Consider the following 13,818-nt stretch of genomic DNA (forward strand, 5'->3'; position numbering starts at 1 on the left):
TGAGCTGACCTTGACAGAAATAGCTTGGATATCTGTCGCAGCAGCCTGCAGTGTGCATGTTCACATGGTCTATGTAAATCCTGCCTGTGATGGAGAGGCTGTGCAGCTGCGTGGTCACTGCCCACTCATACATACCACATAGTGCAGCAAGCAAAGCAGAATGGGGCTAGCCTTATTAAGGGCTATGTTCTTATCAAGCTCTTTCCAAACTGAACTTATAGATAATTTTCTTGTAATTAGAAAAGGAATCTGTCCTATACCTGGACTGTACAATTCAATTGACTCCAAGACATTATGAAGACACCTGCTGTCTCAGCTGTAAAGGTTCAATATTGCTTTCTGGATAAATCATAGTGATGAAATATTTAGAATAGTACAAAGCCACATTGTTCAGAAATTGCATGTATTTTTGTTACATGTAAAAGTAAATATTTTATTAGACTGTAAGTGCACACCTCAGAACTCAATATTTTAATTTTCATTGGGAAATGCAAAATCATTATTTTTACAACTGACCAGAGAGATATAATGTGATTATTACTGTTCAAGGAACATTTATTGTCATGTTGATTTCCTTACTGAAATCACTATAGCAATTTATTTTGGGGCATTTTCAGACTTTTAATTGACTTCAGTTGGAGCTTTGTGTGGTATAAAGCACTTTCGACATGAACAGTATTTGCACACAACATATGGATGAAACATATGGGTGTGATGGGTGAAAGTTTTGGAAGACAAAATTTTTTTGTTTGGTTCACCATGTGAACTGTGTGCAGAGCTACTGGTTATTTGAACTTTGCACTCTGTATACTTTAAGAAGCTTTAATTAAAATAATTGCTTCATCTATTCCAGTTCACACTTTCAAATATTGTGTGCAAGTGCAACCCAGTTGAACAGTTCCCAATAAAAGAATAAATCCAGATGACATATACATACGGCATGGTACATGTTTCAAAATACCTTAAACCTCTTATAGTGTTTCTTTCATTAAACAGTCATCCTTTCTGATTTTGGACTCTTTCACTGAGTTGATAATGCTTTAGTGCCTCTCTATATAGGGCATAATATTAACTAATTTTACTCTGCTATGACACAGTTTTTCCAGATCATTGGGAGAATATTCCTATCCTGCAGATGACTGAATAGATTGGAAGAGATTGCCTACTGTTTTAGATCCTCCTGGGGAGATCTTTGCGCTACTGCATCAGTGTGAGATGCCAGTCTGCATAGCCTCTGTAAGTTATCTCTGGAGATAGAGGCAACGGAGGCCAATTCAGACCACCTGGATTAGACTGCTTCTCTGACTCACCCTCTGAATCATGTGCTCTGAATAACCTAAGACCCATGAAATAAAAGACAAACCCAGAGAGGTAAAAGGTATGTATGTCAGCTCTCTGTCAGCAAAACATCTTGTGCAATCCAAACACATTGTTTCTTATGGTGGTAAATGTGTCAACCAATGGAGCAAACAATAAAGATCAATAAAGGTCAATGAGGATCAAAGATCAACTGATCCTAAAGACCAAAGAAAAGAATTCTGAAAACATCTGAAGTGAAATCCAAGTCCTCATCACTTTCAGAATTCTGCCAAAGTTTTGGATACAGCCACTGGAACCAAGTTTGGGTCTAGAAAGTGGTAATATCCAAACATTTTTGGTCAGGTACTCAAGTACAGCAGGTTGGTGGTGTGAATTGTCTTTCTGAAATAAAGCTATTAACCTAAGGCAGGAACTGTGCCTTTTGCCTCAGCTGATGATGCTGCCAAGCAAGTATTTTCAAACCAAAAGCTACATCTGAGTGAAAGCAGTGACTGCCAGGAAAAGCCAGGACAGATCTGACTGTGTGTGTGCCTGACCCTTCAAAGATGCCTTCACTGGAGTTTTCAGTCCAACCATCTGCTTGCTTGAGTACTGCTACTTGAAAGCAATTCACATGAATTCAGTTTGAGAAGCACGCATTATCCCTGGTGCTAGGCAGAATAACACGTTCCTTACAGTCCTTGAGGACGTGGATCCAAGTGGAAATTGGCTCGGCATCCCCTCAGATCACATAATGAATTATGTTTTGAAACTGTTTTTAAAAACAAGCAAAACTACTCTGAGGGTGGGAGTACTTACAGTCTCATACTTTAATATATTAATTACATTCATTTGTCATCACTTGAACCTAAATACCCTTGGACATCACTAAAGTTGCCAGAATCCCATTCCCCTCCCACAGCTGAATGTCCAGAAGTAATCTGCTTAAAAGAAAATGAAGTGAGAGACTTTTGGAGTCCCACAAGACCCCGGGCAACAAAGGGGGAGAGGGGGAGAGACTGCAGTAGGACTTTGATGCATGAAATTACCGCAGGGCTGCAGAAATAGCAGAAGCAGTGTTAGAGCCTAGATGCACTGTCAGTGCCTTCAGGAGAGCAGTGACAGGGTCAGTGCCATAAGACCATCAGCGCTAAATTCCTGCCAGGCACCATGCTCGGGACAGCAGGTTCTTGCAATGCTAACACTGTTGCACAGAGCATATACAAGAGATTCACTGTCAGCTTTTATTCAAATAATTTACCATCAAACACACTGCCTGTGTCTATTCTTTCTCTGAGCCCGGCATTTTGAGAATGGTTACCACGTGCTCTGCCTGCATGTATGTACATCTGTACTAGTCTCCTCGTCCCTGCCATAACACTGCAAGCCAGCATGCTGCTGGGAGGACTCTGCACAGGCTGATTTGTGTGAAGCTGGTTTGTTGCTGTCTCATTCCCAGTGATATTCTCCTCTCACAGGGCACCTTGCTCCCCACCACCCCTGGGAAGGATCCCAGGGCAGGTCTCTTCTCATGACTCTGTGCCTGCAGTCCAGGAAACCTGCATTCCTCCACAAGTAAGTCTGACAGTGTAACACCAACCAAATTTTCTGAGCTATACTTACAGCATTGGCACACAGATTGAGCTGGGAGGGCAAAGTTCTTTCTCTTGCAGGTTTTCTGTAGGACTTCAGCAAGGCTTTGCAGAAAGAACAGCTCTGATAAGGACCTTTGCACACTGATGTCCCTTCAATGTCTCCTTCTGGCTACTCCATTCTGCATTTATTGTACACAGTCAGCTGAACATGCTGTAAGTACATGAGCCTCAGGCTTACAGAGAAACACCTTTCCCAGCTCTTTCGTCCCTGTCCCTCTTTGTTCAGTCAAGTATCAAGCAAAAAGTGTCCCATAAATAGGTCTGCTCACCATCATGTTGCTCAGCTCATATTTTACTTATGCCATATTCATATTGCATATGTATCATCTTAATTGTTTCATAATGTTGTAAAAATTGGCCAGTATAATCAGCAATGCTGGATTGCATTACGCCAAGTCTTTTTTGAAATGTACTGAAATATTAGTTCCATATGATAAAATCCATAAAATACAATCTAGATGCCAATGAGATTAAGAAAATGGGCTCTTTTCCACTTACCTAAATACTGGAAAGATACAAAAGTTATTAGCTTTATAACAAACTAATGATCCCTTGAGACTCTGGTGAAGGATTTAGGAAGTGGGTAAAAATGAATAAGTAGTACGTAAAGAGACACAGCCTCACCTCCCACCCTCATACACTCTTCATTACACACACAGACTCTCCGAAGAGCACTGAAACATTCTTAGGTCTAGGCACAAAAAGACCCCGTGACATGCACCAGGTGCTTTAACACCAGAGATATTTATCACAGCCCATTGGAATTCTGTGCTGGCATCTCCAGACCTGAGTGCTCCCAGTTTCAGGAGCTGCTCAGATACACAGTTCAGATGTAAAATTTCAAGTATTCATGGAGGAGAACCATTGGAGGTGACGTGTAGGGGAAAGGTGGCAAGAAAAAATACCTTATTCCTAAGGCATCTGGTCCTGATGAGATAAAATGTACCTGGTCAAAACAGGGCTAAAAGATGCAGGTATTGTATAACACTCATACTGCTCCTGGTCGTCCCACAGGGATGGGGAAGAACAGGTTCATGCTTCCCACACACACAGATGAAGCAGCAGCTCTTGCTGTGGAAGCATTTAAAAGCACACGAGATGCAGTGGCAAAGTGCCCTGGTCATTTATACGTTCCTGCACCTCACAGTGTGGAAAATGAACCCTACCAGCCAGAGTTCTTCATTTTCCTCCATCCTGGGCAAGCGCTCATCCAGCCAATACATGGGAACACAGCAAGGTTCGTAACAGAGGACTTCCTTTATGAATTATGATTACTGAATATTTCAGCTCTGGAACCCAAGGATCTTTCTTCATATCCCCTCTAAAAGTTGTCAAAACTTGTATTTCTCTAAAAGTTGTCTAAGCTGGCTTGGTCAGCTGAATTATACTGTTGGTTTTGTTGGAAAAAAAGTGAGATATGAATAGGTTTGGGTTTATAAATACAAAATAGTACAATCCACTTCCTCCTAATGAAACAGAGAGACTTTGAGAAAATTCAGCTGGTGAACGAAAGTTTTAAAATGGAAGGCAGGGGAAAATTTTGCCTATTTGCAAGACAAGTTTGTTAAGAAACATATATATTTCAGGAAACATTAAAAAAAAAAAAAGATTTTTCTCTTCATTCAAAATAGATGATGCAGAAGAGAAATCAATTCCAGCCTCATCTCTCCAAGCCTTCTTGGCTCTCCTGCAATGACAGGAGTAAAAAGCTATTTTTGTCCTCAGTCTGCAGAAATGACTCAGTGCATTCAAGGAATAGCTCTGATGAGGAAGCCTGGGGAAATTTGACATGGTTACCTCTTAGACCAGAATTGACCATTATTAGGAAGTTACTATTATTCTGATACTTAAAAAAATGAGATCGTAAATTCAACTTGAAAGAAAATTCAATTAAGAGGAACTAAATGCCACTTTTTTTTTCTTTTTTCTTTTTTTTTTTTTTTCCCCACTCCAAACCATTAAGAGCAAATGGTGCAGTGTAATTGTTGCATCTTCAAGGCATTCTCAGGTTCTAGAATATATTCAGGACCAACATCAATGTTGACCCTTAGGATGATTTTTAAAAAATTATAAATTCACATCAAATAGATTTCAAGTCATTCCATTTTAGCAAATATCATTTTCTTTTAGACAAGAAATATAATTAGTGTTGCTAGTCCAGCTGTGTTCTCAGAATAGAATATGAGCTGCATATAGATAATTCCATGAAAACACTACTGGAAATTCAAATACTTACCTAATCTTTACGTCTGGCAATCTATACTACATTACTGATTGTTGGTAACAGTGAAGCATAGTATAGCTTTTACTTCCAAAGGAAATTAAGCCAAGAAAAAGAGTGCCATTTAGTTCAGAGGAAAGATGTTCATACATTTTTATACTTTAAATGACTCCATTTGAGAGCTTGGAAAATTAAAAGGGCATTCAGCCAAAAATAGCTCAATGTAATTCTACTGAATGCAGGCTAAATAAGGATCAGCCTTATCTAACTTCTCAGAGGTACATTAACCAGAGACACTGTATAAAGTTCCAAAACTATCATATGCCTAAAAGGGATTAGGGGATAACTAAAGTGAAGAAAACCAATTTATTCATAATGTGAAACAACAGGTCATAGAAACTAGTGTGAGATAGTTCCAAGAGAGAGAGCAAGAGCAAAACAAGAGTAGAGTCCATTTGTTTAAAGAGGGATGAAATAGCTTTATGTTGAATCACTGGACAAAACGCCCTGGTTTAAACTGAAACTATTTCCAGGTGCACAATGTAAGTAGGGAAAGGAAATTTTGATAATCTGCTTTTAGTAAGGGACAGGGGAAAAAAATAGAAGAAGAAGAAAAAAAAAGGACTGTATTCTGTTCCCTTACAACTAATAACCCACCAAGAGGGGGAGCCAAACATCGCATGTTCATGTGGTTGGTTCCCCCCCAGAGCAACACTGACGAGCTTGGTTGAGACTGGTGCCCACCAGGTCGCCATCCCAGCTGCCACTGGTGCCTCCAAGTTGTCCTCCCTCCTCTTACCTGGGATCTCAGCCCCTGTAGGATCTGTTCAGTTTCCATTGCTTGTTGTAAGTTTCATAACTTGACAGAACATTTATTAGAGGTTCTCTTTCGACAGCAAGATTCTTCTTGAGCTGTGTAAAATTCAGATTTTGCACGTACAGAATTTTGCAAGAAAAATAGAAATTTCCTTAATGCTTTAATTTAAGGTTGAATTTCTACCTGGAGAAAATAGCTAGTTTTATATTGACAATGACAGCCTGGCACTATTTTTATATTTTCTTCGTGAAAGTCATTTTTGTTCCAAAAGGAGCATGATTTCACTTGCTTGGGCTTTTAAACTGACCCATCCCCACATGAGAAAATGATCTGGTTTAACTCATAAAGAAATAATTAGGGAGCCTTTTGCTGAGTTCCAGCAAAATAGGGAAGCAAGGGAAGTGTGATAAGCATCACATTTCCTAACGGACCTTTCTTTGCGAAAGGTCAGATATCAAACAGTAAAGGGATACTCTGTTGGCAAAAATGTTTATTTTATAGACAAAAAGGGGTCAAAATGAAGATTCAGAAACATTTCTATGAGGCATTACCATGAAGAAGATGGCCCCCAACTACTGAAGATGATTTATTTAGAAATGGTGAGAAGTCACTGGGATTATCTTTTCAACCATGTCCGCAGTGTTCCCCATTCCTGTAGCAATGTGTGTGAAGTGGTCACAAAATATCTAACATATTGACACTGCAAGTTCAAAAACTTTAAAAAGTCTATACATTTTTCTTTTAAAATACACAGATTGACAAATATTTAAAATACAAAGATTGAAGCATAGCAAGAATTGCACATGAAGCAGAGATTTTATTTAGAAAAAAAAAAAAAAAAGAAATTAAAAGCAGAAGCACCTTTAGTGCTTAGTCTGATCTATGCGTGCATGGCTGAGGATTTCAATGTATCATTCCAAAAAGCAACAAGAGCCTGGATAGATAAAAGTATATTTCTTCATAAGATGCCTTTATTTAAAGACTTCAAGGGTAGAAAACCCTACTATGTACCCAGGTAAATGCTAGTAATTCCTTACTTAAAAAATGTCACTTTTCGATGGCTGTGCATCTAGATTCAGTTTCCAACACATGGATTTTTTTATATGAAAAATCACATCTCTACTTGACCGTTACAAACCAAGGTTCTTGGTTTAGTCACACTGTGGTCCCATTTTATCTTGTATAGCTCATATGAAGTCTTTTACCTGATTCCTTTGTCTTTTTCACTGTGTCGGTGCTCTTGGATACTGTTTAACATCAGATAATGTGAAGTACAAACCATAAGGGGGAAGGGGTCTTTCTCCTTCGAATGCATGTGAGAGGTGGACTTCTGAAGAGAATAGGAGCTTTGCCACTGATTTCAATGAGGCAGGCTTTAAACTAAATGTTGTTTATACATGAGCAAAGGAGATCAAGGCTGGGCTGCAAAGGAGAGCTCTATGAGTCAGGCCAGGCACACATTTACTGGGATCAAATGGTTACTGCATTCTGCCAAACAAAGCAAGTGCTAGAAAGATGCATTCCCTATACAAAGCCTCGGCACTCTTTGTTAACAGGATGCAACAAGTTACTGCAGTGAAGAAATAACTTAAACTTTTGGTGACTCCAAGTCCAACAGAAAGCCTGTGAAGTAAGTGTGAAAGCAACTGCAACCCTCTAGGACTATGGTGCTATGATACACCCAAAAGGCTTAGGAGAGCTTGGGTTTTTGATGCCAGTGCGATACAATCAGTCTTTGCTTTCTAATAAATCATCAAAACACAAGATAGGTAGAGCTGCCAGGGTTCTTATGGTGCTTCAACATATGAAAGGAAGTGTTCACAGGGCTATCACAAAAGCAACACCTTAGTTAGATGGAGAAATGTATTAGGAGGAAGTTGCTTACCTTGCAACCGTGACAACAAGGAATACTAAATTTGCAGTGACCCAAGATTTTTCTAATCCCAGTCTACGTCTTCTTGGCTCGTACACGCAAACTGTTTAACCTTGGGGTCACTGCAACATCCTCCATGTGTTTTATTAGATCATGAAGCCTAAGGGCTCCATTAAATCACCACTTTGGTCTATCTATTCAACTCTTAAATACCTTGTTTCAGAAGTCATTTTGTCAAAAATGAGTTGAAATAATTTTCTACAGAAATGTTTTCTGATTCTTTTCTAATCCAAAGGGACATAAACTGGGTTGGGTGAATAATGCCTGTTTGGCCTAGAGAGCCATATAGGCAATTAAGGAGAAGAGGAAAGGAGCAGAAATCATGGAGCCAGCTCCTGCCAAACCAAAGTGAAGCACACAGCAGGGGGAAGGACAGAAGTTGGCAAAGCTAATTGAAAAGAAAAAGCAGTCATCTGAGATTAACTTTAAATGGTTCCCTTGACTTAAAAGGGAAAGATCTGTATCTTTTTGAAATTGCAAAACCTGGTTTTAAAATATTTTTAAACATTGTTTTAGAGGTGACATTTCCAGTAGAAAATATTGTTCTAAATCCAAATGTTTCATTTCACAAATATCACAACCAAATAAAACACTGTGACATTCTTAAAACATTTCTCCCCTTATCCAACAGGAACTAATCATGAAATTCAACCCAAATTCACAAATAGCTGAGAGCTTTCCTAATTTACTCTTCAGCAAATAATTGCTTTGTTTTAACCCCAAATATTCTAATGCTACGTAACAGGGAAGAAGGGGCCAATTTTTCCTCCTCCCTGCTCCGCAGAGAGAAAACGAATGCCAATGAATAACCTGCTTTTGCTGTTCCAGGGCCTGTGAATTGAAGTCTTTTCTCACTCTGTATAAATAGGCTTTGACCCCTCCTGGGAGGCTGGACTTTGCAGGGGTTCATTAGTTTATTGGTTGTGACCATACTTCTGGCTGATTAGGATTTGGATGCAGCTCGCTATCACCACTCACCACTCACGAGATACATCATTTACAGTTCAGATGAAAGACAAGCCAAGAATATTTCTTCCTGGCACTCCTGCATTTACACAGGGTTTACTTTCAGGGAAATAATACTCCCTCCTCCTTCAGTGTCAGATCTCATATGGAGCAGCTGCCTTGGCAGAAATACTCAGCCTCCCAGGCGGCAGAGCAGCAGAGTGGTTGGAGATTCCAGGCCAGGAAGAGAAGGGAACGTGAACCAAGGCGATGTAGGATCATGGTGCCATGGGATGAAGAAGACCTACTAGGCCATCAAACCCAGAACTTCACGAGGGCGAGCCACAGTTGCCTGCAGAGAGGACTCCAGAAGGTCTTCCCTGAGGTTTATTTGTCTCTATAGCCCCCATCTCCACATAGTCAGAGGAACAGCTGGTTGAAGAGAGGCCAAATTTGGGGTGAAATCTGGATGGAGGCTAAGTCAGTTCAATGCATGCTGTTGTCTGGCTTTCTTCAACACATATATTGAGCTAGTTTGGACTCCCTTCTAGTTATATCACACTGGTACAGGCCATGGCCAAATATAACCTGTTCCAGCTCCAGGTGCAGTGGGGGAAGACATTGCCCTCCCAGGGTGCCCCTCATCAATCACCAGCTGGTGGCTGTTGCCCCCACAGTTCTGATGGTGGTCAAGTTGGTTTGAAAACTGGGACAAAACTGATACTCCAGCAAGCTCTATGTGAGACAATCAGCTTGTTTGTCCACTAGCCAGCATAGGCAGTGTTCTCTGAGGAGCAGTGAAGAACACCTGAACAGCAGCAGAGCCTCCAGCCAACAGCTGTCTGCTGAGGGGACATCTGTCCATGACCTCAGAGGTGCATGGCCAGGTGTGATCCAGCAGGGAGCTGAGGAAGAATCACACCTCTCCTCTTCCTCCCCACCAGCCTTGTTCTGCTTGGCTCCCTTGCTACAGAGGGAGGTCATTCCCTGCACAGTGCCCAGCATCTCTGCCTGTTGCCACCACAGGCCTGCACAGCACCCTGTTGTATCTCCAGGTTCCATTCTGCAGCTCTGAACAGGAGAGAAGAGAGCCCTCTTCTGACCTGTGCTGCATGCCCAGCTGTATGGACCTGTATTCCCATCTGACTTCATCCACCTATGATTAAGCCACACGTATTATGCCCAGCCCTAGTATTACAGCTGACTGTTGTGTAGTGCCTATGCCCCGTAATTGTCCCTAGGCAAGACGTAGAAATCAGGTCTCTAAAGTTTTTAAGGACAACCAAAAGCTGTATAAAGAAGCTCATTCCAAGAAGCTATACTCCTCACAAATTCTTTTCTTTCTGCAGAGATCCCAGGAACTCGTGGTGTTCTTGCCCGGAGCAGGAGTGGTACCAGATGGGATATCCAACTTGAACCTCCCCTAAGGAGGAGTCAAAACATGCTGTTCCCTCGGGTCCTGTCGCTGTCCCCAGGGAGCAGAGCTCAGTGCCTGCCCCTCCGCTCCCCTCGTGAGGGAGCTGCAGGCCGCCATGAGGCCTCCCCTCAGCCTGCTCTGCTCTGGGCTGAACAAACCAAGGGACCTCAGCCGCTCCTCACACGTCTTGACCTCTAGACCCTTCACCACTCTTGTAGCCATCCTTTGGCCATTACCTAATAGTTTTAATTCCTTCTTATGTTGTGGTGCCCCAAACTGCACACAGTGCCCGAGGTGAGGCCGCACAGCACAGAGCAGAGCAGGACAATCCCTTTCCTTGACTGACTGGTGATGCTGGGCCTGAGGCACCCCATGCTGACCCTCCTGGCTGCCAGGGCAAACTGATGACTCAAATTCCACTTGCTGTCAACCAGAACCCCAGATCCCTTTTCACAGGGCTGCTCTCCAGCCTCTTGGCCCTCATCTGTATATACAGACAGGGCTGTCCTATCTCAGGTGCAGAATCCAGAACTTGGTCATGTGGAAGGAGTAGAGGACTGAAAAGCCCACTCCATGCTGAGGGGATAGGCTCTCTTTCACCGGCTTTCTCTCATGTTACTTGTGTCACAGGATAACTTGCATTGATGCTGAAGTGAAGAGGATTTTGACAGGTAGACTGCAAGCTATGCTTGTGAAAGTGTGGTGTCATGTATCTGTTCATGACTGCAGCTCACGCCCTCTGCAACAAACATAGCAAATGAACCCTGGGCTTTCAGGTGAACTGAGGCATGCCTTCTCTTTAAACTGGAAAACAGATCGTGTACCAGCACAGCAAAAATTGCCTCTTCCAGTCTTCAGTCACATCTTGGTGAAGCGCTTCGGGAGCTGACAGACCCAGATCTGAGGCACTCCTCTGCCTCCACATCAGTGCTGAGCTCCCCATCATCAGGACTGTTCAGGGGTTTTATGGAGCAGTTGAAATTCTTCAGTGACCAAAGGCTAATAGAGAAGGGAAAGTGGAAAATTGTATGTGATGGATTGGCAGAAACTACAAAGGATGAAAGTGTCTAAAAGCTAGCCGTCTTTCTGTATTCAGGAGGGTGTACAGGATGGGGATATTTTTAGTGGAGTCAAAGTCTGAAAGCTAGAAGCCTAGCACCTTCAAAATGGAATGAATGAATAAATAAATAAATAAGTAAATAAACAAACACCTTGTATAGTCCTCTCAGTCTTCCTTGTCTGTGAGTTTCCATGACCATTCATAGTACTATTCTATTACAATATTTTCACTCTGTGAGTTTTCAAGAGTTAAACTCCATTTTGACAAGATGCTAGGCACCTCTACTCCCTACATGGTTGATCTCAATGGGGATACTTTGAGTCTCAAGTTAGTGCACTACATTTGCCAGACCAACACTTGTCGGAGAACTTTCCTCTCGATTCAGTGTGAGTGCCCTGTACAAAACATTTCAGCTTTCATGATCATTCCACCTCAGGGCTGGTTTATTTCTCACAGTTCTTTAAATAATATAAATTAAAACCAGAATTGTTTGGGGAAAAAGCATATTAATATCATTGGCCTATTGCTATTTAATTTACCTCACCAGATGCTTCAAAATGAAGGCTACATAAGTGTTGAGTACCTGTGATGGCTTCCTACAGTTTGCAGGTTTGTTACATGCATTACAAAGAATTTTTAAACACATTTATAGAAGTAGAGATCAGGGTCAGGGCTTGGATATAGAATCATAGAATCATAGAATATCCCGAGTTGGAAGGGACCGTCAAGAATCATCGAGTCCAACTCCTACGTGTGTCCCTAAATTCCATCTAGTGGATCTTCAGCCAGATCATGTTAAAATCTGCTTTACAGCCAGTCACACACACTCATGATTATGTTTAAGTCTGATCTTGAACAACAAGGGAGGTGGTTGGCACTGCAGAAGTCTGAATGTCAGCCTGAAACAGATTGGCATGCAGTTCTGGTGTCTCTGTAGCTGTAAACCCCCTAAAAATACATGTCAGATGGGTAAAGGCAAAAGCAACAGATCAAAATTCAGCACAAAATGGTTGCTGGTGGTCCCTGTGGTCCCTGCCTACATGAGGCTGAAAATGGCTTTCAGCAGGGGTTTATTTTCTTAATGCTAGGAGGGCTACAGCTGAAAGCCACTATATTTAATGTTAACATTGAGGCTAGAGACTTCATATTGTAGTGATTAGTAGCAGGAACTTCAGAGACGGTAGCGTGCAAACTAGCGGGAACATGTAGATTGGGTGTAAGGAGACTGCAAGAACTGCAGGTCAGCTTTAAGTAATGGATTTTTTATTTTTTTTATTTATTTATATATTTTTAATGCATTTCCACTCTGGTTAGTTTCTGAAATACAAACAAAATCTCACAGGATTTAGGATCTCTCCTTCCTTGGTTTTTGGCTCACAAAAGTCTTTTGCCCTCCTTGACTGGTCTAAATTGGATTATATACAATATATAATCCAAAGTAGGAAGCAATGTCAACCACATTGATGCTTTGGTTTTGCTTGTTTAAAAATTGCATTTCCATTCTCAGGGTTCAGTTTACTCTCCTCTCTCACGCAAGTCCCCCCTTGTCTCCAGGGAACTGCGTCCAAGCAAGGATGACACACATGAGAAAGCTTGTAGGACTGGGCCTTTAGTTGCTTAGATTTCTTTAGAAAAGCAGACGAAAATCCTAAATATTTAGCAGCAAATATTTTTTCTGTTGTAAAAGAAAAATAGACCAAAAGAAACATATCACTTAAAGTAAATTTCAGTGTTCATTTTTTATGCCAGAGCCAAACCCCAAGGAATCTGTGCAGATAAAAAAGAAACAGACTTGCACAGGACCAGGCTTAGATGTCAACCCTCATACGACTATTTCACATCTTAAATAAAAGTTGTTGTTATCCAAACTATTTTATTATGAAAGCAGCAATGGTACTTTGGCATGATATCATGCCTATAAATTTCCCTAGAAATGGATGCAGATTTTGAAATTACTAAATTTCTAATAATAGATGCAACATATTACATAGATTCAGGTGAGATATTTTTAGGGACAGTAGTGATTGGCATTGCTCCACATATCCCCACGGGATATTTTTTCAAGTGTTTTGGGGCCTCATGCAAGGAAAGAAAATGACTATTTTAATAGGATGGTGTGCCAAACCACTCTGAAAACCCTTGCTCAATTGCTCCATAGCCCTAAAGATACCTGAAGCTCATATATGCATTACTTGGAAAACATCAGGTTCTCTTGCTGTCAAAACCTCTACTGTGAGTGCCCAGGGTTGCCCCATTAGCCAGATCTGAGCAGATCATATGTAAATACCATCCCCCAGGTACCTGGGATGGCTCAAGCCACTTGACCATCTCCTAATGCACATTGACTGGAACAAAACTCTCTGAAGGGAGGACTCCCACTTTAAGCAGAGGGAGAGGAGCAGCAGCTCTGTAAGACACTGTCTGGGTGAGCAGGGAACCCACCTGCACTGTGGAAGTGCGAAGGTGGGTTA

General features: G+C 41.4%; 1 long non-coding RNA gene across 1 annotated transcript; it reads left to right on the forward strand.

Annotated features, from left to right (window-relative positions):
• Positions 1–1,179: 1,179 nt before the first annotated feature.
• On the forward strand, positions 1,180–11,248 carry LOC118247954 (uncharacterized). The gene is made up of 4 exons (XR_004778631.2): positions 1,180–1,378; positions 2,778–2,874; positions 2,973–3,107; positions 10,220–11,248. It is a non-coding gene; the product is annotated as an uncharacterized LOC118247954 (long non-coding RNA).
• Positions 11,249–13,818: the final 2,570 nt, after the last annotated feature.

The sequence above is a fragment of the Cygnus atratus genome, chromosome 2 (genome assembly GCF_013377495.2).
Source record: "Cygnus atratus isolate AKBS03 ecotype Queensland, Australia chromosome 2, CAtr_DNAZoo_HiC_assembly, whole genome shotgun sequence".
NCBI lineage: Eukaryota > Metazoa > Chordata > Aves > Anseriformes > Anatidae > Cygnus > Cygnus atratus.